General features: G+C 40.4%; 1 protein-coding gene across 2 annotated transcripts in view; it reads right to left on the minus strand.

Moving 5' to 3' along the window:
• Nucleotides 1-27,570, minus strand: part of NOL4L (nucleolar protein 4 like) — a 1,816,355-nt gene that overhangs the window by 831,305 nt on the left and 957,480 nt on the right. Inside the window, exon 1 of one of the 2 annotated variants that reach the window (XM_044090354.1) lies at nt 23,116-23,314. The exons of the other annotated variant lie outside the window; for it this stretch is intronic. The gene's annotated coding sequence lies outside the window, so the exon portion shown is untranslated. Of the gene's footprint in view, nt 1-23,115; nt 23,315-27,570 lie in introns of those variants that run through there. 2 annotated transcript variants of the gene reach the window in all.

The raw sequence follows: 27,570 nt of genomic DNA on the forward strand, positions 1-27,570 counted from the left end.
TCTCTGATTACTTTTTCCGTACTCGGTGGGTTGCTGTCTATGTGATAATTTGTGGGTACTTTGTTTTTCCCAAAGGGGATGACTATAAATTTTTTGGCATTTAGTTTAAGGCCGTGACTCCGGCACCAGTTGTCCGTTTCTGTGAGGCCTTTTTGTAGGATGTATGTGTCCGCTGGTGTATCGACTATGGCACCTAGTTTGCAGTCATCTGCGAACTTTGTCAGCCACAACCATCCCATGTTTGCTTTAACATCTGAGAAATAAATGCCAAACAAGAGGGGTCCCAGGATAGATCCCTGTGGGACACCACTTGTGACTGGCTTTGAGTCTGACATTGCTCCAGTGATTTTAACTTTATGGGTTCTGTCCTTTAGCCAGTTTGCAACCCATCTAGTGACATAAGGGTTTACGTTTAAGCTGTTGAGCTTATCTATGATGCCTGAGTGGGGTATTGTGTCGAAGGCCTTAGCCAAGTCCAGGTAGGCTGTATGGACTGCTTTGCCCTCATCAATGGCTCTAGTGACTGTTTCGAAAAAGTCAACCAGGTTCAAAAGGCAGGATCTGCCCTTTACAAAGCCGAACTGTGTGGGGTCAAGTGTCTGTAGGTCCCCTATGTCTCTGTTTATGAGTTCCATAATGATTCTTTCCATAGCTTTGAACCAGGCTGGTTAAGCTTATGGGGCGGTAGTTCCCAGGGTCTGTAGAGGTACCCCCTTTGTGGAGTGGGACCACTGTTGCTGTACGCCAGTGATCAGGTACATATCCTGTAGTAAGGCTAAGGTTAAATAGCATTTTTATGTGCGGGTTTAGCTCCTCTTGGAGTTCACGTAGTACGCAACCTGGGATACCGTCAGGTCCCATTGATGCTGTGTTTTTAGCTTTGTTGAGGGCGGTTCTCACTTGGACATCTGAGATGACAGGGAGATTACATTCAGCTGGGATAAGTATTTCTTCTTTTGGGGGTGAGGGACGGGAGAAATTTGCACTGAACCTGTCAGCCAGAATGTTGGCAATATCTGTGGGTTCAGTGTATTTTTTGTTGTTGTGAACTAACTCTGAGCATATCTGAGGGTTTCCGCCCAGGTTTCTAACATAGCTGAAGAAGGCTTTGTGGTTATCTTTAGTGTCCTTAGCGATTTTTCTCTCAAAGTTGGCCTTGGATGTTTTATGAGAGAACGTAGTTTTCTGCTAATGTTGATCAGAGATGTCTTCCCTTTATGGGATTTTGCTCTGTCGTGCAGTAGCTTCCTTCTTTTGTTATACAATTTGTTAATGGCTGAGGTCCACCAGACAGGACGCTTTCCTTTGGTGGAGAGGGACTTGGATTTATTTGGGATTGCATGATCCATGCATTCTTGGAGATGTCCACAGAAAGCATTTGTGAAGGATTCGGCATTGTGGGATGTGGTATCCACTGGCCCAGTGGGCTTAAAGGACACCATCTCAGTCTTAAGAAGAGTGAAGTCTGCTTTTGAGAAGTTTTTCACTGTGGTCTTTTGTGCTGGGGGTGGAGGTGGGATATGTATATCCAGGGTGATTAGTTTGTGGTCAGATCTCACTAGTGAGGGGTATACCTCCGGTGTGGAGCATTTTGTCCCCATGTTTGTGATGATCAGGTCTAGTATATTATCTCCCTAGTGGGAGAGGTGACTAGTTGTTCCAGTGCATTTGAATTTATGAATTCCAGGAACCTTTGGGCTAGGGTGCTAGGGCTAGAATAATGTACCCAATCTATGTTTGAGTAGTTGAAGTCTCCCAGTATGATGGTATTTTGTGATACATTCATATCCTCCAATGTCTTCAGGAAGGCTGAGTGGGGTTCCTGAGATTGGGAGGGTGGTCTGTAACATGCTACCAGTTGTATAGCAGTTTTGCCTATGGTTAGTTGCACCTGTATGGTCTCTGATGCTTCATGTGTTGCTACTAACCTGGAGGTGTGGAGGTCCTTGATGAATATGGACACTCCCCCTCCCTTTGTGGTTCGGCCCGGGTTTTGGGGCCGAAAAGCATGATACGAGGTATAGCCTGGTAGCTGGGGTGCTCTCAGGAGCCTTGAACCAGGTTTCAGTTACTGCACAGACGTCGATGTTCTCCATACTGAGGAGTGCATCGAGTGCCTGCATCTTGAGATTTAGACTTCTGGCGTTGAGCAGCATTACCCTTAGTTTTTTTCCATTTTTGTTTTCTAAGGAGGTGGGTTTGTCTTTTGAACCTTGCCTAAAAAAGGCACTATGGGGGTGGCAAGAGCCTTAGCCAATATCCGGAAGCCCAGTGGTGACAGGTGCAAGCCGTCCCATGCGAAGCAGCATGGCTTGTCCAACATGTCATCCCAGGCAGACAGACATTGGATCCCCTTAGAATGACACCAGTACTTGAGCCAATTATTAAAGCTGATCATCTTGTCTTTGTATTGTGGCATCATTCTTGGTGAGGGCAAGATGCTGCTCAGGGTCAGGGTCATACCAGCCTGGGCTACATAGTCAGAGAGCTCCTCTATGTCTCTTTTCATGTAGTCCAGGGAGGTACGTCTCAGGTCATTCACGTCAGCATGGACAATGACAGAGTCATTTTTGTACTTGCTTTGGAGTGACCTGAGTGCGTGTGTTATGTGGCGGATCCTAGCTCCCGATAGGCAGCTCACAGTCACCCTCTCCTTGTTCAGCCTGGTAAGCGGGACATCAGTGTGTCTGACTATAGAGTCACCTATTACTAGTGTATCAGGCATGGTGTTTGGCCTTAAGGGCTGTGATTGGTTGACACACTGATTTATTGAAGTATGTGTTGCATGTGTTTTGTTTTGAGGTGGTGGATTTTTGGATGTCTGCTTTGGGAGCCTCTGTTGTTTTGGTAAGTTTTTATTAGAGCCTCCGAGTATGTCTTTGTGTTTTTATGTGTTTGGTTTGCAGTTGTGGTAGGTCTATGTGGGACTGGGTTTGTTGTGTGTGTGGTTACCATCTCCTCCTGTCTGGTCATGCCAGCCCTGAGTTGAGAGAGTTCAGCCTCCAGTTTGGCTATATAGTTGCATCTCTCACATGTATTTGTGTTTGTTGGGAGGAGGAGAGGGTTGTCTGTGTACATGAGACAATTGTAGCATTGTCTCAAGATACCCAGATTAACCAGCTGAACTGGAGAGGATGCCAGTAATCTACCACTCGACATGCTAGAACAGTATAAGGGAGTGCTGTGCCTTTAAGGGAAGTGGATATTCACAGGGGTGGTAGGTGGATGTAGTGCTTACTTAGTACGAGAGTGCTTACTTAGTAGAGAAGTTTTGAGAACAAGTGCTAGGCTTATAATATAGCGAGTAGTCTGATTATACTAAGAGTAGAGCTTCCTTAAGGGAAAATTTGAAGAGCAGACTTGGCGGAGCCAGAAGAAGTTTAACCGGCGCTGCGCTATGCGCACAACCGCGCAAAGCCGTGCAAACGCGGATTTTAAACAGGGAACTACAAAAGAGCTAGAAATGGTCCAAAACAACCAATTACTACAGCTCTTGTGCTGAGGTCACTTCCTACAGGGACAGGTAGGCTGCTCAAGGCTCCCCACTCCCACTGGTGAGCAAAGAAACGTCCTTTTATCCGAGTAAGGTAATGGACAACACAGGAACTACACCACAGCCCAGAATACAGCAATGCCTGTAAACTGGTCTAAACTAGTCGAGGAGAGGCGGGAAAACAAGGATTATTTTTTGTTTTTTGTTTTTAGATAGAAACACACAGAAAATGCAGAAACAGTGATAAATCAGTTACACAGGCTAGCACACTTTAGTGGGCAGCCTCAACAGTTAAATTAAACAAACAAACAAACTTTCGATCAAATTCGACTAAAAAGTAACTTTAAGTGCAGATTTTAAAATAATGCAGCAAACAGCTAAAAAAACAGTTTAAGCTTGTTTAGGGTAAGCTAGAGAAGCTATTCCAAGTAAAAAAACAGCAAAGATACTTAAATCCAGAAAGTAGTCGCTTTTCTGAGTTCTCTGTAGCTAGGACCACTCTGCAGGACCACGAGGAGCTTGTCTGAGTAGTATAGCCAGAAAGAAACGCCCAGAGGCGGATTTTAAACAGGGAACTACAAAAGAGCTAGAAATGGTCCAAAACAACCAATTACTACAGCTCTTGTGCTGAGGTCACTTCCTACAGGAACAGGTAGGCTGCTCAAGGCTCCCCACTCCCACTGGTGAGCAAAGAAACTTCCTTCTATCCAAGTAAGGTAATGGACAACACAGGAACTACACCACAGCCCAGAATACAGCAATGCCTGTAAACTGGTCTAAACTAGTCGAGGAGAGGCGGGAAAACAAGGATTATTTTTTTGTTTTTAGATAGAGGGAAGCAGAATGTAAGAAAATACCACTGTTGGTGGGTCTTGATAGAGAAAAAGCATTCAATAAAGTAAGCTAGGATTTTATGAGAAGGGCAATGGAAGCATTTGTATTCCCTGACAAAATAATAAGGCTAATTAGGAGGACATATGACGGATTGTAGGCAAACATTAAAGTGTGTGTGTGGGGGGTCTCTCTCTGATAAGGTCTATTTTGAAAGGAAGAACAGCAGGGGTGAACTCTTTTCTCTTTTTTACTGGTGCTATATTTAGAACCACTAGCAAAGAAAAAAGGGACTCAGAAATTCAAAGATATAACTGGTATGGTAATCAAGAATAATTGGCTTTTGCAAGTGATATTTTGTACTTGATAAAACCAGAAAAGGACATTTAAGTGTTGTGGAACATTTTGAGACAGTTTCATATCTTTTTGGATATAAAATTTATGATAAAACAAAATGCAATAGCTGTAAACTATGTACTTACACACAAATTGGTTCAGCAATACCCATATTTATGGGGACATGATAAAATGAAGTACTTAGGAGTATGGGTTAAAAAGCATTCTGTTATACCAGCTAAGGAACTGTGGGAAAAGACTAAATAAAAGATAATATAAAAACTGAGATACTGGAAGCTTGGTTTTATGGATATCGATAGCAAGATACAAGTAGTGGAAATGTTTTAGTCCCTTTAGATTTAAACACAAGTCAGGCATGTTTTTATCAACCAGGAGGAGATGTTATGGATAGCAATTAATAAAAAGAGTTGTAGAATTTTATTTGGGAGGGGAGGAGGGTAATAGTCGTGGGATAAGCTGATCCTTCCAATACAACAAGGTGGTTTGGGATTACTTGATATGAAGGGGTATTTCAGAGCTACACAGTTAAGGCTCTTAAACACAGCACAAGCAAAAAGCTATAATTCAAAGTGGAAAGGGATGATGATGAAACACAGGGAACGTTCAAGGAATAAGGAGAGACTGGAATTTTGGACGCAGATCCTTAGGAGAATAGTAATAATCACACAGAATATTACGTTCATTAAGTAGAAGAAAGTATTCCAAGAACTAAACCAACACAGCAATGGAGAAAGGAAATTCTGCCAAAAGGATGACTGTAATTAAGGGTACACAGAATAGAAAAAAGGGTGCTGGAATTTACTGGAGAAAACCGGTAAAGGAACAATTGGGAGTAAATAATTAGACACAGAACAGTAATAAAATAGGAAAGGCCAAACATTCATTTGGAATGCAGGCTGATTGATATTAATCCTTGATAGGGAAGGCAGAGTGTAGGCAAAGAGAAAGAAATACGGGGATCATAAGTGAAAGACAAGCACTGGGTAGAGTTTTTAGTAGAATCTAGAACAGTAACTGCTGTTAAAAAATAGCTAATTTGTAAGGCATATAAAATATTCCATGATAACTACAGGGATCAATGAGAGGAGGCTTCCGAATGTCTATGACTTTTTATTTTTAAGTCTTTATGGACACAATCATAGAAACCAGATTTGCAACAGCTATGGACATGCATTTTTCAGCCTTCTTATGATCTTGTCAGCACAGCACAACTGTACTGTTTGGCATACTCCAGAAACATAGGGTCTTTACACCCAGCTGATGTCCATATCTATTAAGGTGTCTGCAAAATATCCCAACTAACAACTAAATCAAAAAGTAAAAAGGTCACACAGACAAACCAATTTGTAAAAACTACAAGAAAAACCTAGCCAAGCTAGAGTTTTCATTGTGTGATACCTTAACCCTCCTGTAATAGAGACCCAAGGGATATAAGCAAATGACCCCTTAAGGACATTAAGTGTTTCAAAAATTCACAATAGGAGAATATATGTATGGCTCCCAAATATGGAACAACATCTAGAAGATTAAGGATTTTTGCTTGAAAGTATTTTTACACTCCAATCGGACTCCAGAACATTTTTCCTCAGGCAGACTGCAAACATCTGCGGTATGATGGGAAAGAAAGAGGCAACTGTGAACATATTTTTTGGCAGTGTAATGAGTTGGCAGACTTTGAAAATTCCATGCTGACTACTGTGTCAGAAATACTGGGCGAGTAAATTGCTCTAACAAAGGAAATGAGTTTTTGAGCTGCGATACAGAATTGGAAATGCCTAGACATAGTAGGGCCTTGCCGAGTTTTAATTCTGGGGGCTGCCAAAAGAGCAATTACTAGAAAATGGAAATCAAAGTCTAAACTAACTGAACTAGAAGTAGTAAATATAGTAACAGAGATAAAAGAACTGGAAGTGGAATCTTTAGAAAAGGGGAGGAGCACTATACATAGAAAAATGGGAATTGTGGGAGCGATACACACAGAATAATGTTTTGGAGTAAGACTGAGGTTTAAGGGAAGTGAGGAGTTGAATGAGCAATGTAATGTTTGACTGTGATTATATGCGATACATGTTTGCAACTGAAAATATATCAATCAATGTGGTTTGTTTTTGTTTATATAAATGTATGACTGTCTATGTCAAAACTGATAATTCCATAAAATGTTTATGTTTAAAAAAACAAAACAAAAAAAAAATACAGTGGAACCAGTGGAATGTGGTATTTGTTACGGATAACCCATATCTAGCAAAGAAATGCAAAACCAATTCAATCATTTGAAAAAGGCAGCGTGAAGTTGCCACTACTGTCTGTCTGTACTTTGATGACCTAGAGGAAAGTGCATGTGTGTACCCCAGAAGGTTTTGTGGGAGGTGCTACAACTGTACTGAAAACTAGATCTGCTGCAACACCTGGTCCTACCATTAGACTAAACCGTTTTAAGCTTGGTCTATGACTCAAAGGCTGTAGCATCACAAAGACATGCTGTAGATGGATTGGATACTCTAAATTGGCCCTAGGCATGAGTGTGTGCATGTGTGTGTGCCTTCCGTGGAAGGTTGGGCACCGGGATGGCAACTCGACACCGTAAAACTCCACTGCCAATCATGAGCGGACAGGTGATCTGCTGTGGCGACCACTAACTGTTAACGCTGAAAGAAGAAGAAGTGTATTGTCTTGGATAAAATCACAGACTTAATAATCTGGTTAAATAAGAGGTACCACATCATTATAAATTTTATTTAAAGTACATAAGGGTTATAATATTATTATGACAGCTACTATGTAGGGCAGGACCAGCTCGAATGTCACACTGATGGGGGAAGGGATGTGAATTTAACATGTGTACTAATAACACTTTGTTTTACAGCACAATAAACCACTCCCATGCCTGATAAAAAGCATATATATGTTTAGAAAGCTTGTGAGGAAATTATTACTCTATTTTTGTTTTACTTGGATCGCTAGTCTGTGTAGTTAATAAATGAATTTTGACTGGAAACAGACTGCCTGCCTTGCTTGGATTACTTTCGAATACTTAGTAATGCTGTACAATTATATATTTTTTATTATTACTTTTTGTTTTGTTTTGACTTAAGACGAGTTTAAGTTTGCTACTTCTACTACTATTGTCTGATCTGATTAATATACAGTGAATAATTAGAGATATATGGACTGAAAATCTTCCACACAGAGAAGTTTCTTACACCGTTTTGTTTTTGGACCCACTACACTTGTTTAGTGGGATGTTTTGAGACTTCGGGGATACCACGGAGATTACTTGTATTCCTAAGAATATAATTACAATCCTTATTACAAAGAGTCTTGTCTTAAAAGGTGGAAGGTAACCAGTACTAATGAGCTTGTAAGTAAGTGAGGATGTTAAGTAGTAGCTCATTTCTTGCTGAAATTGTGAGACGTGCTAGGCTGATGAAGCACAGTATTTTATTTTCATTGGTTTGTAATAATGTTGTTTTGCCAGCAGAGTTTGCAACAAAAAGGGGGCGAGACCACATTTCGATCCTAGGAATTAGTACACTGATGACTATGGATCTGGATTTTGGAGTGGAGATTGGAAAATGAACCAGCGGCTGTAGCTGCCCTAGTACTTTGTTAACCTGGGCCTCTACATAAAGACTGTAAGAGAGAGAAGAATCTAACACAATTCAGAATTATTTTTGAGAGGTGATTGTAGGCAAATTGTTAAAACAGGATCAGTTACAAACAGGGACCGAGGCACATTTAATTTTTTCAGCTGTGCCACACAGCACAACAGTAGTCTTGCTGGCATTTACAACGTTTGTTGTTAACTAACCTGTTTCAAAGTACTTCAAAATTGAACTGCAGTGTTGTAGAGCTCAGCTTTCACAAATAGATTCCCCATGCATAGTGAACACTGTCATTTGCATAAATTATGTGAACATGCACTGGGAGGTCCCATGGAAGATCGTTAATAAATAATGAGACTAGAAGTGGTCCAAGATTTGACCCTTGTGGGACTACACAGGAAATGTTCCCATTTACAGAGGAGTTGTGAGCTCCACATATAGTGCAGGACCGACAGGACAGGTAGTTGTGAAACCACTACATAACTTCTGGAGAAAAGCTGCAATCTATAATCACCCACAAAATTGCACATGACTAAATCAGAATGGAGTCAACGGATTAAGCTGTGAAATTTAGCAGACAATCTAGGTCACCATCACCTGCTAGGGTATGAGCTGTAGGTATAAGTAATCAAAATGATGAGCTTACGGATACAATTGACATAAAAACTGTGCCCTCTTACATAGCTACTCCCACTCTCCACAACTAGATGACGAGGTCAGCAGTCCAGAAGGATCTCAGAATTCAGTCATTGTTCCTCCAGGATGACAGGAGTTGGATGAGGTGATTTTGGCACTTAGTGAGGAAGCCCCTGGGTGTTTTCCACTGGAGGTGTATCATGCACAGTCCTCTAAGAGGAGGCTTCAGTGTTGACTCAGGACAGACTGAAGGGATTATATTTATTTCTCAGCTTATCTAGGAGTGTCAGTCGTTCCACAGGATAAGCTCCAGACTGTTGCTAGGGAGAGTCTGGTCTACCCTGCTCTACTTGCGACCACTGTGACTCACAAAAGGTGGAATGAACATAATGGATACATACATTTAACTGCTATACATTTCAGCACTAGATATACATACATTCTTCACAATATAACCATGTACCACATTCATTTAGAACTCATTCATTTAATTCCCTAATTACTTACTCATTTCAGAGTCACATGGGAGCTGACGTCTATCCCAGCACTCAATGGGGAACAGGCACTGAAGTAATCTTAGACAAGATGCTAGTCTGTCACAGGATGCATGTCCAAGCCCATCCATCGTGTGCGCATAAACACACACACACACACACACACACACACACACACACACACACACACACACACACACACCAATGAGCAGGCTTGCAAATTCACCTAAAAATACTAAATGGCATTCTGTATAGCAGAAAAAAAAATCAAACAATCCATCACAGTTATTAATGATACTCAAGCTTGTACAATACCATTCAGCAACTCGTTTTACCTAGTTGGCTACATTTTTTTTCAAGCATGAAACCTGCCAGGAATATTTGAATGCAGCCTACTTCGTGTCCCCAGTCATTAATTTTCCTATTTGTGGAAATAAATCAACATTTTCTATTGAATATGGACTAATACTGCAGCTGCAATCTAAATCATGTCAAACCAATTTAAAATTTAGATAAACCAATATTTCCTGAAAAATGCAGTTCCTCTTATCTTTCACAGTGAGAAAGTTATGTTCTCTGCTGGGGAAAGTTATGTAATTATTTGGTTTATATAGCACAATAAAGTCTTCAAATCTCAGTGTTGATGCTGAAAACCACAAAAGGTATGTAGCAGGGGTTTAAAGCCTAGAGTGTACTCTCCAACATAATTAGCATCTACCAACAATTACCATTTTGCCAGTCTCCACTGACAATGCTGTTTGCCAACATCTCTGCTAATTACTATAACACAACAAACTTACAGGTAAAGCTGTTTTTGTGAACTACAAGTGCCAACTGCATAACACCTCCTTCTGCATTAAAGGACAAATGTTAACACTGCCAGAACTCTCCAGCCTGCTCACAGTTCATGACAAGGATGCTCCTTCAGTCCATAGTCAGGATTCAGCTACTCAGATGACCCTGCCAGCTTTATTTGAGTTTCTGTTTAAGCAGATTGCATTCTCCATCACCACAAGCACTACTACTACAAGTTCAGGCTTCACTTCACAAGGGTTCTTTGGTTCCAGTGTAATAAAAGCCCAGAAAGATAGAAAAGACAAGAGGACCAGGCACCAGCCAGAAAATGTAAACAGTAATCAGCACACTACACTTTATATCACATACAGTTTGATCAACAACTTTCCACAAAAATGCATTCCTGCACCATTGGGTTTGCTGTGTTTCTGTTCATCTCCATTGTCTGATGACAACAGACTCCAACAGCAAGCTATAATGAACAGTGTTTGTATGGTGCACATAACAGGGTACAAGACATAAACACACACAGCATTAGTATACTTAAAGTTCTTGAAACACCAGCCGATTACTTGGTTAATCCAATTTAGATTTGGAAGACAGCAGAATGTAAACATAATTCAAAAAGAAATTTACCTACATAACTAATATAAAAATGTTACATATTACTAGCACACAACTCAATCATAAAGCACAAAAGACAACTGAAGATCCACTTTCCGTATACAGCTGACTTAAAAACTTTATTGCTAGTCTTTTTCTCATTGTTTAATTGTTACAGCATTTCTGTATTTGAACATTTTACCTAAAAGTGTTAACCAAGACTTGCTTACTGTAACATAATGTGATTGCTACCTCACTTTTTCATTGTTTCTCACTTGCTACATTTCCACACTTTTTAAAACACACACTCCTACAAATTTTAACCACAGTTTACTACTTTTAGTGTAATTTTTTTTGCACATATATTTACTTTCTTCTTATAATCCAAGCAGTCCTGGACATGGCCCAGTGGATCAGCACTCCACTCAGGTCAACAAATTTAAATAGATAAAAGTAACTTTTTGGATATAAAAGTGGTTAATATGCTTTTAAATCCATGCCGCAGTATGGGGTGTGAGCACCCTCACAACCATTAGTCAAGAACATTTAAATCCATGCCGCAGTATGGGGTGTGAGCACTCTGACAACCATTAGTCGGGAACATTTAAATCCATGCCGCAGTATGGGGTGTGAGCACTCTCACAACCATTAATCGGGAACATTTAAATCCATGCTGCAGTATGGGGTGTGAGCACTCTCACAACCATTAGTCAGGAACATTTAAATCCATGCCGCAGTATGGGGTGTGAGCACTCTCACAACCATTAGTCGGGAACATTTAAATCCATGCCGCAGTATGGGGTGTGAGCACTCTGACAACCATTAGTCGGGAACATTTAAATCTATGCCGCAGTATGGGGTGTGAGCACTCTGACAACCATTAGTCGGGAACATTTAAATCCATGCCGCAGTATGGGGTGTGAGCACTCTCACAACCATTAGTCGGGAACATTTAAATCCATGCCGCAGTATGGGGTGTGAGCACTCTCGCAACCATTAGTCGGGAACATTTAAATCCATGCCGCAGTATGGGGTGTGAGCACTCTCACAACCATTAGTCGGGAACATTTAAATCCATGCTGCAGTATGGGGTGTGCGCACTCTCACAACCATCAGTCGGGAACATTTAAATCCATGCTGCAGTATGGGGTGTGAGCACTCTGACAACCATTAGTCGGGAACATTTAAATCCATGCTGTAGTATGGGGTGTGAGCACTCTGACAACCATTAGTCGGGAACATTTAAATCCATGCTGCAGTATGGGGTGTGAGCACTCTCATAACCATCAGGTCGGGAACATTTAAATCCATGCTGCAGTATGGGGTGTGAGCACTCTGACAACCATTAGTCAGGAACATTTAAATCCATGCCGCAGTATGGGGTGTGAGCACTCTCACAACCATTAGTCGGGAACATTTAAATCCATGCCGCAGTATGGGGTGTGAGCACTCTCACAACCATTAGTCGGGAACATTTAAATCCATGCCGCAGTATGGGGTGTGAGCACTCTCACAACCATTAGTTGGGAACATTTAAATCCATGCCGCAGTATGGGGTGTGAGCACTCTCGCAACCATTAGTCGGGAAAATTTAAATCCATGCTGCAGTATGGGGTGTGAGCACTCTCACAACTATTAGTCGGGAACATTTAAATCCATGCTGCAGTATGGGGTGTGAGCACTCTCACAACCATTAGTCGGGAACATTTAAATCCATGCTGCAGTATGGGGTGTGAGCACTCTCACAACCATTAGTCAAGAACATTTAAATCCATGCTGCAGTATGGGATGTGAGCACTCTCACAACCATCAGTCGGGAACATTTAAATCCATGCTGCAGTATGGGGTGTGAGCACTCTGACAACCATTAGTCGGGAACATTTAAATCCATGCCGCAGTATGGGGTGTGAGCACTCTCATAACCATCAGTCAGGAACATTTAAATCCATGCTGCAGTATGGGGTGTGAGCACTCACAACCATTAGTCAGGAACATTCTCTGTAGCAGTTAGCAATGAGCTCTTAATTATCAGTTACCATGCTATAAAAAGAAGACTCCCAGGCCCAAGGCCCTCAGGAAGTTAGAACCTCATCTGGAGGATCATCCTGGAAGACAGACCCTGGAAACACTGCTAGTTTTGAAGGGGGTATATGGACCGTGTAAAGACAAAAGAAAGGTTCTGTTTTGTAGAACTGCAAGAAAAAGGGCTATGTTTGCCTTATTTAATTTTGGATAAGAATACAGAAATCATATTATTTTCATTTCATTGTTAAAGTGACAAGCAGAGAAATACTGTTATTTTGTTTCTCAATTAAATGCACACAATAATTTTTTTTTTCTACAAAACTCTGTTCCTCCAGTGTGACTTAAGACTTTACACTGGCAGAGAATGTGGCCAGTTGTTCAAGGATTTGCCATTCCTCAAAGTATGCTTGCAGCCAAATTCTAAACATAATTTGAGCTATCTATTCCCTACAGCACTGTTATAGTTATTTCCTGGAGATGTTCTCAGAATGCTTGCCTGGTGACTTCAACCATGAAGGGCTTACTTAAAAAATAAATAAATAAATAAATAGAAAGGACTGTGAGTCTTAGATGGAAACTGACCAGATGCTGGGGCAACTACAGCACCAGCTACTTATGCTGGCCAGTGTAGCTGCCAACCCAAAGATGGTGCCTGTCATGAAAAATAATTAAGGAGAATGATTTGGAATCCCACCCAGTACTGTGCCAACACAAGGCAATTGGAACTGGGGCGACCAGACGAAAATCCTGCCATCCCAACCGTCAAGAGAGGACATGGAAACTTATATGCACATGGAAGAAACTGATTACACAGACTATGACAATCTTATGAAAGAACTCTGGCTATGGTTGAAATCTCCTCTAATGTATAAGCAATACAATTTTGTAACTAATTCTAATGCTGATACACTGGTAAAGTGCAAATGCATGATTTAAAACCTACTCTAAAGCTATGGCTGGAGAAGATATCAACAGCAAAGTGACATTTTTACAAATTTTAGCAGTAGGCAGATTTTTAAAAAGAGTTTTGGGTAGTAATGTAAAGTGATCCAAATAACTCTTGATAAGCTAGCAACTTTGATTGAATGCTTACTTGTTAATGCAGGATGTTTGAAACTGAAGTGTCTGCTTCTAAAACTAAAGCAACAATAAGAAATATGCCACATTCTGTGAAACAAAAAGATGCAAGTAATATGTTTATTTGTTGCAAACATTGGTGAGGGTCTCACTGATAATTTCTGGGCTATTAAAACTGAAGTACTAATAACAAACAGAATCTCAGACGTGAAAAAGTGAAAAGTGAAATGCATGCCACAAAATGAAGTTCTTACTATGAAGTGTGATAAATCTATAGCTAGAACAACTGAGTCAGTGCTATGTCACTGCATTACAACCAAGCAAGTTAAGTGTCCTACCTTTTAGAAGAAAGGGAGGCTCAAGCCCTACTAGTCTTATGAAACATGGTTACGTTTGTCAACAGCCCCTAGCATGCAATCATGCAATGATAACATTGCTAACAACTATACAAGTAGATGTGACACAAAAGAATTCCCCCCACCCCCACCCACGTAGAAACTGAAAAATCTTATGAAGACTGTTGGATTATGTGGCTGTAACGCCTGATTATATAATTTGATGAAAATATTTTCCCTGTTTTAAAGCACTACAGAAAATGTTTTGAGGAGGATGAATCCACAGGCACAGTATGGCAGACTGACATACTTGATAAGATGTAAAGCAGCAGCTTGGTTCACTGATTCAATATAAGCATTGGGTGAGAGCAAACCAGTGACACTCCTACAGTGGTCTGGAATCAAAACCAGAGGGAAACTGGCATAGAAGCTACAAAAGGTGCTACAATTTGGTTGTTACTAGACAGTAAAAAGGATACTGTTTGTTATAAGAAATACAAAACTCTAAGAGATGCCAGTACAGGAGCCATAGGTAAACTGAAAGACGACCCTGACGTCTGCACACAATTACTAGAATCATTAGCACAAAAACTGAGAAAAAAAAACCCAGAAGTGACATCTAAGTGAAGATTCTCAGAACAGAGAGAACTAAAAGTGAATAAAGCAAGACAGTGCATAGCTGAGCCTATTTCTGCTAGTGTCAAGCGGAAAACTCAAGTAAAGGCACAGTAGCAGGTATCTGTTAGCAAGAAAAAGTAAAACTGAAAATAAATTTTGATCTGAGACACCCTTTGTAGAGAACAGGCAATATAAACAAGGAAAAGAAAATACGAGTGTGGTATCCACTAACACTAAAAAAAGAGGGAGACCAACCTAAAATAAGAGAAATCACTCAAGAAACTTGTACTGAGAGCACAGACAGTAAAATGGAGGTTGTGATGATGATGATGATGATGATCACCATCATTTTTGTTTAGAATGACCTTTTGCAGAGAAAAACATGGAGGAGGCTGTAGTGCCAGAAGCTATACCTTCCAACTTAAGACAAGCTACTGAACAAAGTAACCCTGAGTTAGTGGACTTGCAGGTAAGCCACATAAACTTAAAAAATGGGAAGATGACATGTTAAGTAGGGCAAGACTGCATATAACCAAGACTGTAGTAACTAACAAGTCCCTGTTATTTCTTATGCCTATTTTGAGTTATAAAATGGTTTCATACATACAGCAAGTAAAGAAAGTAAAAAATATACATCAATTGCTAGTGCCAAACATTATAGGACACTAACAATGAAGATAAAAGAAAAAAGTCACATGTTAGGAAGTCTCCTGGAAAAGGACAAAATTAAGGCAAGAATACTAGACGGATTTTACTGACCTGTCATAACGACCGATAGAAAAGGCCTGTGTGTCTTGCCTGAAGTGCCAGAAAAATGCACCCTGTGCTGGATGTAGAGAGAGTATTGATCCCAGAGCCCATCTTTGAACAAAATGCTATGGATATTGTAAGGTATTCTCTGAAATCATGCAGTGGGTATCAGTACATACTAGTAATAATGGTCTAAGCTATAAATTTCCCAGACGTAGTGCTATTATGCAAAGCTGCTAAGGCTACTGCCAGAGAATTGGTGCAGTAATTTTTCAGTTACAGACAGACCAAGGCACTCCCTTTATGTCAACAGCATTGTATCATTATTGCAGGTGCTTTAAGTCAAACATTTGAAAAGGTCAGTCTATCACCCAAAGACTGATGGATTAGTAGAGAGGCTCAAGGAATGTTACTGATGCAGATGTTAAAAACTGGGGCCAGTTGTTACCTTACTTACGGTGTGCAGTCTGAGAATTGCCTCAAACTTCAGCTGGGTTTACTCCATTTGAACTTCTGTTTGGCAGGTATCTCAGAGGACTGCCAGAAATTGTTAAAGAAACTTGGGAAGAAGAGAAAACACCCTTTCAAAGAGTGACAGAACACTGTACTAGTTTGCAAGATAGACTAAAGTTGGTTATATCCATAGTAAATGAGCACATGCAGAAACATGAAATGCAAGACTGAGTTTATAATAAAAATATCATGGCTTAAAATTTTTAACCCAGGGGACCAGGTGTTAAATATTTGTTTTCCGTGGAAGGCACCAACTCCTATCTAAGTGGAAAGGGCCACACTGAAAGTAATTGAAAGAATAAATGCAACAAACTACAAGGTCAGCTGGGAGACAAAAACTAGAGAATCGCATTAATGTACTGAATCCATGGAAAGAAACAGAAAATTTGGCAGTAAGACTCCAAGATGAAGTTCATACAGGGGAGACCAGAGAATCTCTACTACCAGAAGTACAGTGATAGGGATTTTTTTTGTCAAAATTACGAAAGCAGGAAATTAGAGAACTTCTGTAAAGAGTGCTCTCAGACATACCTGAAATAACAACTGATAGCACATAACAGAGACAGTACATCTGGAATGAAAGTTATATGGACATCTAACAGGAGTACCAGAGTCATAAAAGCAGCTAGCAAGACAATTAGTTCAAAGATACTAAAGCTAGGGGTAGGAGAACAGTCAAAAGTGAATGAAGCAGCGCTGTAGGGCGAGCTCCTAAATTTGCTGGAAGTATTACATTCAGTAACAAATTTCAGAAGTCAAAATTTGACAGCTATCCCATACCCACAACTGACAACCCCAGATGGTCTGTTTAACAGTGCCACTATCATAATGCTTACATGGAGCTCCAGCCACCTTTCAGAGGTTGATGGATAAAAGGCACTGAAGCCTTATTCCAAATATGCTACAGTATACATGAATGACATGGTCATGTACAGGCTGTTATGAAATTTATATGACAGGCAAGCTTACGTATTAAGAAAAGTAAACTGGGTATGGTGGAAGTCAAGTACTTGTGATACACTACAGAAAGAGGGTTGGTAATAGCACAGCCAGAAAATACAGAGGCCTTAAAACCGGGCATGTATCCCCCCAGTAAGGGTCAGATAAAGGCTTTTATTGGATTAGCTGGGTACTACAGAAATCCTGCGACTTCTGCTTACCCTACGGCAGATCTCACGAGCAGTAAGCTGACAAAGATGCAATGGTCCTTTCAGGCAGACAGAACATTTAACGAATTTAAAAGGATTCTTTGCTTTGAATCACTATTAGTGACTCCTGATTTTACCAAAGAATTTACAGGTTCACAGGTAAGTACTACACTAGCTGCCCTTGTGGCCCACTTTAAGCCTTGCCAGTTTCCCTTTTTGTGTTTGAATTAACCTCTCCTATTTGGTTAGAGACTGCCCTTACCTATCCCATGGTTGAAATTATACATTACTCCAAACAGATACTTTGGGGAGACTCATGCATTGTACTAAGCATTTAGTAGCTGCCACAGTCCATTAGTAGTATAGGGGACAGTCCTGAGGTAAATGTTCTGCTTCCCATCCATAGATCCAGGTTGCACTTTGATACTGACAGAGATGAACTTTATTTAATGTGGATGGAGGTCTGTACCAAAGCAGTGGTATCCTCTGGGAGCTATACCTGTTCCTCCAAATCACTCTGTTGATGTTGCGGAAGAGATTTAGATCCCTAGATCAAGTATTTTTGATGCCATTGGACTTTGCTGATATGCAGTAAATCCATAATTATTGGGTCAGAGGATGCTTTGTATGCCAGACCTCTTACCTCACCTCTTAACAGTCTGCTAAATTCAGAGTACAGTGATAGGGCTTTGAGTCGCTGGATGTAGGAAGTGTTGTTCAGGCCTTGCATCCATTTAGTAAAGTATGTCTGTGTGCCTAACGTTATTCCACGTGTCTGCACAGGTGCATGCCAATTTGCCCTATGTATCACTGTGTCAGATACATGCCAACTTACCCTATCCATCACTGTGTTAGAGCTAGATTTAGATGCAAAACATCCAAGGTGAGAAGTACCCTTTGAGCTATACCCACAGGAAGTTTGAGTATTGCATAAAGGACGTACTCAGGCACTGAAAGAGTATGTCTACCAATAAAGTGGACCTAATGTGCCTTGATGTACGCTACATGCTAGGTAGGCATTTCAGTTTGGTAACCGGTCATGTTGCCATCAATCTACCTTCTCAGCCCTTACACTGTGGTATGAAGTTAGGCAATCAGCGTTACCTTTCCAACCCTTTCAGTAATCAGGGACCCACAGGCCCAGCCTAGCCAACAAAAATGCTGATGGGTTGTCAGTGTCAGACATTGTAATGGGTCCAAAATCCCTGGCTTTGTACTTGGAAGGGGCAGTTGTAACACATTGGGCACAAAACTGAGCAATGCGCCTTTAAATCTGTGCTGTGGTGTAGGCTATGGTAACATTCTCACACCAGTTAGGCAGAAAAAGAACCTGTACTAATTGTCGTTTACCATGCTATAAAAACAGGTTTGCAGTCCCAAGGCCTTCAGGAAGTTTCTTTCTTATTTATTTATTTATTTATTAACATTTGTTGATTGGGAAAGTCCACTGGGTCAAAACCCATTTTCAGTGGAGGCCCGGGGAAAAAAGCTCCACAAGCATTACAAAGTTGATAAGTTTAACAAATGTTACAGATATAAGAGTCAGACATAGTACAATTCACAAAACACAGTACAGAGTTTATATTAGTATGCATTAGGAATCACTAAGTACAGATAGAATAAAAATTACACACGTAGAACAGTATGGACATTCAAGGAATACCATCTCTAGTGTGAGTAAAGGAAAAATATTGCATCGTTGGGTATAAAGAAAATACTGTAGGACTGGTTATTGTATGTTGCACAATCCTAAAATGTACTTCTTATAGAGATAGTCATCCAGATGAAACATCTTCAAGCATGGAGTACATCAAACATCTTCAAGCATGGAGTACATTAGCCCAGTCAATTTTGCAGACTAGATATCCTAGTTAAGACTATATACTCTGGACAAAATATTCTCTGCAAGTGTCCCTATCAATTGTATAGTCAATATATGTTTTCACCAACAAGTAAAATAAATACAAGAACAGCAAGCACAATAATATAAAGCATGAATTGACAGAAAAACAGAACATACATCTATTACTGGGTTATTTCCATCACACATGGCCTGTTTTTAGGGAAGACCTGAAATGTAATTACAAGGACTACAGGGACATATCACTTAGAACACTGGGGAAAGCCTCCTCGTTCTTTTATCTAATTTATTATGGATTTTGTTAAGGTTTAAATTAATAGATTATTATGCAGCCATTTTGTCTACTATAGAAGGTTGTTTGTGGAATTGTTTTGTGCTCTGGTTTATAGCAAAGTGCCCCTACTTTTTTCCACAACTGTGTGTGGGGTCTTTTACATCCACCTGAGCAACCGCCAAGGTAGCCATGACCACGATTTAACATCTCATCCAAAGGACAGCAGTACCCCCTTAACCTGCACAATACAGTGTTACTGTTGGAAAGCAGTGGAATAGAACCCACAGTCTCCTGTTCTTCAGGTAAAAAAGGCAAAGTGTTTTACCTACTGAGCCACTAACCGATGCTGGTAAGAAACATAAGCTTTGCATCAGTATGACTAAAACTGTCTTTTGGCTTTTCCCGGTTAGGGGTCGCCACAGCGGAACTCCGGTCCGCTAATGATTGGCAGTAGATTTTTACGTGCTGGCTTGTCGGGCCTAATGCACAACCTTCAACGAAGGAACGCCCATTCATGCATGTCGACATACAGAAGGCGCTCTAACTGAGAATCGAACGTGCAATGTCTAACTGTGAGGCGACAACGCTACCGCAGCACCACCACTGCAAATACACAAAATTCCAACAGTCTGGTAAGTTTCCAACAAAATAATCAAACTACTACTCTTTACAGACTTTCCTATACAGCCTATTGCAGCCAAGCATAATGGTGTTATAGCTAACTTTGTAGACATGTTCACAGCTTGTTGGTGTTAGTAAAGAGGGTCTATGGGAAAAAATGCATTTGAGTTTATCCAAAAAAAAGGGCGCTGACGACTTCCTGCTCTCCTACTGCTTCCTGAATTACCAACAGAGAAGGTATAGCCATAAGCACAGGGTTGACCTTTTAAGCTTATCGGGGCACATTTTCCTGCAATCAGCATGATGTTTCAGTATGATACAATTTAGGAGAGTGATGCTGCAGCAGCTTTGGGACCACAACCATTTTTCAAGGAACAGATAAATAAATAATGAACATAATGCAAGCAATAATTGTTGTGTGGTACATTACCAGACTCCACACTTGCAATCCCAGCTAATTAAAACTTTGTCTTTGAACAACTCTGTAGAAGGCTGAGCAACAGAAATATATGGTGGGAGATGGCAGTCACAAAGCTGGGATGTAGTCAAGACTGGAAGGGACATCAAGAGTTGGATATATGTATGCAGAAAAAAACAAATTTACTAATCAAATAATACGCTGCAAAGTACCTCCAGTGAAACGTGTCTTAAAATATTAAGATCAAGTAAGGCATTTGTGTTGCTGATGACAAACAGAATTGATGGAGAAAGAATTCAAACAACTAAAAAACACACATAAAAAGTAAAATAAAACATAAAAATGTTCCAACATGCATTCTTGGGATAACACATTTTAACCTTGTTTTTTTTTCAGTTCTTACAACTTATGGGGTCCTTACAAAGCTAGTCTCTTAAAACTTCAAACCATGTAGGTGTGTGTGTGTGTGTGTGGGGGGGGGGGCAACAAGATAAACAATAACATTCAGATAACTGCTCAAATTGCACTAGCATTACTTATCCAAATAAGAATGTCAGAGTGTCAGCTCCATTATGCCCAATAGATGACATTTGGTATGCTAGCAATCCAGATGGAAAACCATTAATTCACTCATGAACAACAACGAGGCTAGTGCTACTCTTTCAAAGACTCCTAAGGGGCACCAAGCAGCACCCCACCCCCTACTGAAGTAGGGATGTAGGGCTAAATGTTCTCAATGACAACCAGGACTGTGTGGCAATTAACTTCATTTTTAACTATACAGCAGCCTGGACCAATGAATGGGTGCTGGTGGTGAACAAGAACACAATAATGTATCATACTCTGTTGCAATGCCATTACTTATTACACTCTAACAAGAAACAAACAGCCCAGCCATGCTTAAAGTTCAACCTAAAAAAAAGTGAAAACTGCTGCTGCAGGTTTTAAGGTTCAACGTAAAAAAGTGAAAACTGCTGCTGCAGGTTTTACATTCCACCCAAGGACTAGAAACAATGCCGCATGATACAGGGCACTGTGACATCTGCTTGGTAACATCAACACAAAAGATATAGACCAGAATTATATTGCAAATAAAGGCTACTTCAGCCAAACAATGTACCTATTACAGCACTCCATGTTATTTCACATTCCTGTAACTCCCAGACATCCACCTCTCTCAAAAACCATGCCACCCATAGACAGTTACTTTATAGCTCGATATTCACCATTGTCCACTGAACAATGTAGTCTGTTTTTCCCCCATAGCAGTTGTTCAAGATAATGTTCCCACTACCAACATTTTTTACAGCTACTACATACTAAGTAAACAAATGAATTTAGTCTTTGGAATCATAATTTTGCTTTTAAAAAGTTGCCAGTGATACAAAAAAATATATAAAACAGAGCATATTTTTTTAAGATTTTGGTATATGAGAGAAGTTTAAAATATAAAATAACTACAGTGATGTATAACTTATTAATCCACCTTGTGAAAAACCCAGAAGGAAGATCAATTTGGAAAAAATCCATTTGAATTAATGGGTCTGCAATTCCCTTATTGATTTGTACCTCACAGACATTTTTTTTACTCATGGGGGGGGGGGGGTTAGGTATCAGGATATAATATTCATCAAGACATGAGAGGTATAATGTGGCATAATGGGAAAATCAAGCATGCTTTTTGCAGAATCCCTCGTTACACACAGAATTGCACTCCTCCAATAATAAAACACTGCTCCTCCCTATCAGCATTTCTCATGAAACTACTTAAGGCTGCTACAAGCACATGAGATTGCAAAATAAAACAGGGGGGCATCCAAAAATGTACACAGAGACATTCCAACGGTAACAGAGCGTGGACGTTCCCCTCCCAAACAGCAACACCCGTGAGGTGGAGGAGGAGGAGGCAGTCCCGTGTCTCAGCGATCCAAGGACAAGAGAGGTTTTAAAAAGGTTTAGGTGAACCCTACAAGACAGGCGATGACATTACTCACAAAGCTCTTTCCTCTAAGCTTTGCGTCTTTAAACAAAATCGCTCAGAAGCGGGAGGGGAGGGAGAGAAAAAAAGCAGAGCCCGGCCCCTTCAGGCAGAGCTTGATCTGCTTATTCTAAAAAGAGACATAAATACAGTGCTTTTGGCCCCTTCTGTATGTGAAAAGTACAGTCACTGAGCGCAGCAGATTAGTATGGCCCTGGACCCACACAGAAATGCACAAAACAGGTAACACACACATCAAAATAACACTACAAATAAAAAAACTCCCTTACATTTGCTGTACTGTGTTATCACTTCAGTAAGAGACTGTTATAATTACTGAATTTCTTAGAAAGCATACAACACATATTATATAAGTACTCTTAAATAATAAATACTAATAACTCATCTATTAGTAGACTAATCGCTCCGTGAACCCGGGACCCTACAGATCTGACTTTTAACTAAGAAAAAGCTTTATCTGTTTCGATTTTGATTTATTCACTGCAACAACCACTACTGCCCACGTACTGATTAAAACAACCACACTAAATCTTAAGACTAGTCGAGTGCAGGACAGTGCGAGACGCGTTCCCGTCAGGATACTGTTTGTTTCCTCTAAATACTGAAGATAATATGAGGAGATTAGTGGGATAGATAAAACACTGCACGCAGTAGCACCTTACCTTGATGACACCAGCAGTTCTGGAGTGACTTGACAGTTATGGCTTATTAAAAAAATGGGTGAGACTGAGTGTGTTATCCCCGTGTGTTGCTGTTTTCTGGACCGCCGGATGAGATGACTAGGATTGGGATGAGGCAGACTGGGGGATATGTGTGTTTGAGACGCTGTGAACCAACTGACAGCCAACTGCTGTCTTGGGAGAGGCGGTGGGGCTGGGACTGTCGAGCACACGTCACGCTCCGGCTCGTTCACTCTCTCTTCTCAAGAAGCATGGGCGGACGCGCTTTCGTTTGGGAGAAAGATTGTCCGCTGCAGGTGACCGTAAGATTGTTAGACTGCTTGGATGGCGGGGTGGGAAGGAAGGAGTGCTGCATGTTTTGCTGGGATGCTCTACGCGTTAGTGTGTTTGACCCATATAGAAGGTGATGGTCAAGTGTCAGACTCGAACCGGCGTTTCAAATGTATGGTAAAAATGTTTGCTTTCGTCGTCTTCTGTATTGTATACTTTATCTGGCTAATTTGCAGGCACTTTGAGGTGTAAGTGTTAGTAGTTTTTGAGGGGTAATACTATTCATATAATTTTGAGTCAATCGCCAATAGGTACGTGTGTGTGTGTGTGGGCGTACTTAATTCTGAATCCCCAAGCGTTTAATGACTTGTCTATAAAGACACGCGACAACTAGCATTATTATGTTTTCCCATTATAACGTCGCATGTTAAAGTTAACTGACTGGAGGCTTCACCATATTAAGAATATACTTTTCATCAAACATGTCTTATTTCCCACGTTAAATCATGGTCATGGTCTTTAACAGGTGCCCTAAGATTACCAAGATTCATGCAATCCTTCCCTATTTATGAAACATGTTTATAAGACGGTGAGTTATTTCTCCACAATCACTGCAAATGTATGAAGAAATCCTGTAAAAAATCAAATACGCATTATATACGGTTTCCCATAATCTCACTTGTACACATAGATACTATAGTTATAGTAGCATGCCATTTTTCTGCAGCAAAGCCAATGATACAAAACACCAAAGTTTCAGATAAAATTAAAACTACAAGAGCAAGCTGCCTAACAATGTTCAAATAAAATACGTTTTTTTTGTTTAGTACTATAGGTGTATATATTTCTCATTTCACATGACAAAAGATAGTGTGGCTTTCGCTCGTTGCGTTTTTGTGCTTTGTTCTATTTCTTTGATTTGTAAAGGGGGTGGGGGGTGACCTTCAGTAGAATCACATGCCACTCCCTTATTTAATTTCCTATTTTTACCAGCTTTCTGAACGCATTCACTAGAGGAAGTCCCAATGAGAGACTCCATCTGTCCTCAGTGAAATCCTCCCTCACTTCAGCATGTTTAGGCAGAGCCAGAATGTGAGTGGAAAGGGGCCGATCCGGTGCCGCCAGATATAGAAAACGGACTCTGCTTCTAAATTTATTTTTTTATACACATCTAGCCCTTTATACTACCTATTGCACTTTCTCAAAAATATTTTTATTAAAAAAATCAGAAAAATCATTGTAGTTTTTGTGTGCAGGTCAGGAATGACACAGACTAGATAACATATTAGGGAAGGATTGTGCTAGGTTGCTACCCATCATCAGAACTCTTCTCCTCCTCCTCTGTTTAATACTTTGTAAAAGAATAAATCTTCAACACTGAAGTTCTTGAGATAATTAATTACAGTTAAAATCAGCCTAAGAAGTCTGACACCAGCCAATTTTTGCTGTCTGTGCTGTCCCATATCATCCTAACTCATTTAGCTAATGCCTTCTCCAGTAGAGAGCAACAGTCTGTAACTTTTTCCTTAGTGACATTAGGCTGACTGCTGTGCTGTTGCGTATGCTTGAAACTTTTTCTTCTGCAAAAGCTAAGGTATATACAGTACACTGTTACTTTTTTTTTCTGGCTAGCACCCCCCCGCCAAACTCCTTGATTCCCTGTCACTGCTCTATTCCTCCAAGTCTAAGGCTCAACTTTTGTGATCATACTTAAAACTTGGCCTGGAGGCAAGAGTGAGACATCCAAGAGTGGTACTGTCATTGCTGGAGGCCAGTGTTTCACAAGGCCTAAGTCTAGCCAGCTGTGTGCTAATGTCCCCATTAGACTGAAGTCAACAAAGAGCAGTCTGGGCAATTAATTTCCCCCTGGACCTGTAGGGTGCCCCCACTTGCCCTGTGTCTTCTGTCTGAGGTCTGGTGGGGGTCAGAGCTCCACTAATGAAACACCAGCATGTTCCCACCAGCTCCAGGATAGGCCTGTACAATCATAGGAGGTTACTAGGCTAATGACCCTAGGGTCCTTACAAGCTTAGCCAAGTTTTACCCTTATTTCCATAATTGGCACCTATCACCCCTAGCCAAGAGGGACACAGGTGGAACTCCTGTGGTGAATTTACGGTTACCCACCCAATCGTCCAGACTGCTTTTGAAGAGGGCCAATGAGGTGCTCTGCTTGACATGAAGTGGGAGTCTTTTCCAAAGGTGTGGTAACCTCTGGGAGACAAATCTGTCCCTCCAGCAGGTTCTACTAATGTAACATACCAGGTTAAGGTCATTAGAGCAAGTAACCTGTGTACCATTTGACTTATGGATATGCAGCATTTCCAGTAAAGCATGGCCAAAGATTGCCTAATATCCAAGGTAGAGATCGCCTCTGAGTAGTCTGTATGAAATAGAATAAAGTGACAGTGATTTCAGATGATCCTTACAGGACAAATGCTGAAGACCTTAAATTTTCATTGTAAGAAACCTTTGTGGTCTCTCCAATTGCTGCACATGCTTGGAAAGGTACATACCAAAAGGGGCATTGTATTCAATTACTGGCCTGATGAGGGAAGAGTACAGGGAGGTTATAACTTCTTTTTTTTCTAGAGGCAATGCCCTTACTTAAGAGATGAACAATACAGAATGCCCTTCTTATCACTGTGGATACATGGTGATCAATGGTAAGGTTGCTGTCAACCTGTGTGCCCAGGTCTCTCACCACTGAGTGTGTACTTTGGGTGTTGTTACTATGTGGTAGTTAGCAGGAACATTTAACCTTACCAAAAGGGATGATAATACTTTTTTTTGCATTGCGTTTAAGGCCATGACTTTGGCACCACTCGTTTGTTTAAGATCTTTTTGTAGGATGTTGACATCGTTTGGCTGAGATGCCAATCACTCTGGTCACCTGGTCAATGCTTTATCACTCAATGCTACCATCAAGGCTGTATATGCTGTTACTTAATGGACTGCAATTTGTCCTTGCATAAATGAGCAGCTTCAGTGCATGATGGAGCTGTCAGTGGTGTCCTAACAATTTCATGTCTTTCTATTATCTTTAAGTTGGTCCAGTACTGTTACTGTCTAATTTGCCTCGATTAGGCTTTGAATGAAAATGGGCATACTTTATAAAAATAAATAAATGGAATATCCTTAAGGAACCCTATCTTAGGAATTTGAATTCTGATAGCCAGTAAGGCATGAGCATCATACCTGCTGTGACAGTTTCCTCTCCTACAGGATAAGATGTAAATCTTGCTCACCTTACTGGTTGTTATTTATTATTATTATATTGCCTATCTTGTCGTGTGTATGTCCCACACTCCTGTTAAGAGGTTCATTTTTACTGTCCATCTTCAGTAAATCCACTAGGACACAAAAATAGTTCAAGGGAAGACATTTATTATCGGAATAGAATAGCAGTAAATGTAAACTAGACTAACTAACAGGCAGCTAACTTCTGACAGATTCTTATAGTTATCATATATTTTATATGCCCTACTAATTACCCCTTTTTAACAGCAGCTTCTGTTCTAGATTTGACTAAAAACCAAAGCAGTGCAGATCTTTCACTTAAGATTCCCCATCCCTTTCTCTTTGCTTATATTATGATATCAATCCCTGTTAGGAAAGGCAGTCTCTAACCTGCAGTCCAAATGTCTTCTTGATCTCATCCTACTCTGTTACTTTCCACTTGATCCCAATAGCTTGGTTCCTTTGACAGTTTTCTCCAGTAAATTCCAGCCCCCTCTTGCCTATTTCTGCACGTGTGCTTGCAGTCGTTTCTACTGGCAAAATCTCCTTTCTCCATTCTTGTGTTGGCTTAGTTATCAGAATACTTTCTGCCACTTTATGAATATAATATTCTGTACTGTTATTGTTATTCTCCTTAAGGATCTGCATCCAAAATCCCACTCTCTCTCTATTTCTTGAACACCCTCCTGCTTCATCGTCATCCCTTTCCATTTTGAATTATAACCTTGTGCCTGTGTTAAGTACAGAAGCCTTAACTTTGTAGCTGTAAAATATCCCTTCAAATTGGGTAATCTTAAACCTCCTAGTTATATTCTAAATATCAGTATATCCAACTTAAATCTTGCTCTCTTCCCCTCCCAGATAAATTCCTTCAACTCTTTATTAATTATTGTCCTTAATTTCTTCTCTGTTTGATAAAATATGACT

This window comes from Protopterus annectens, chromosome 12.part0, assembly GCF_019279795.1.
Source record: "Protopterus annectens isolate FY-2018-M chromosome 12.part0, PAN1.0, whole genome shotgun sequence".
Lineage (NCBI taxonomy): Eukaryota > Metazoa > Chordata > Ceratodontiformes > Protopteridae > Protopterus > Protopterus annectens.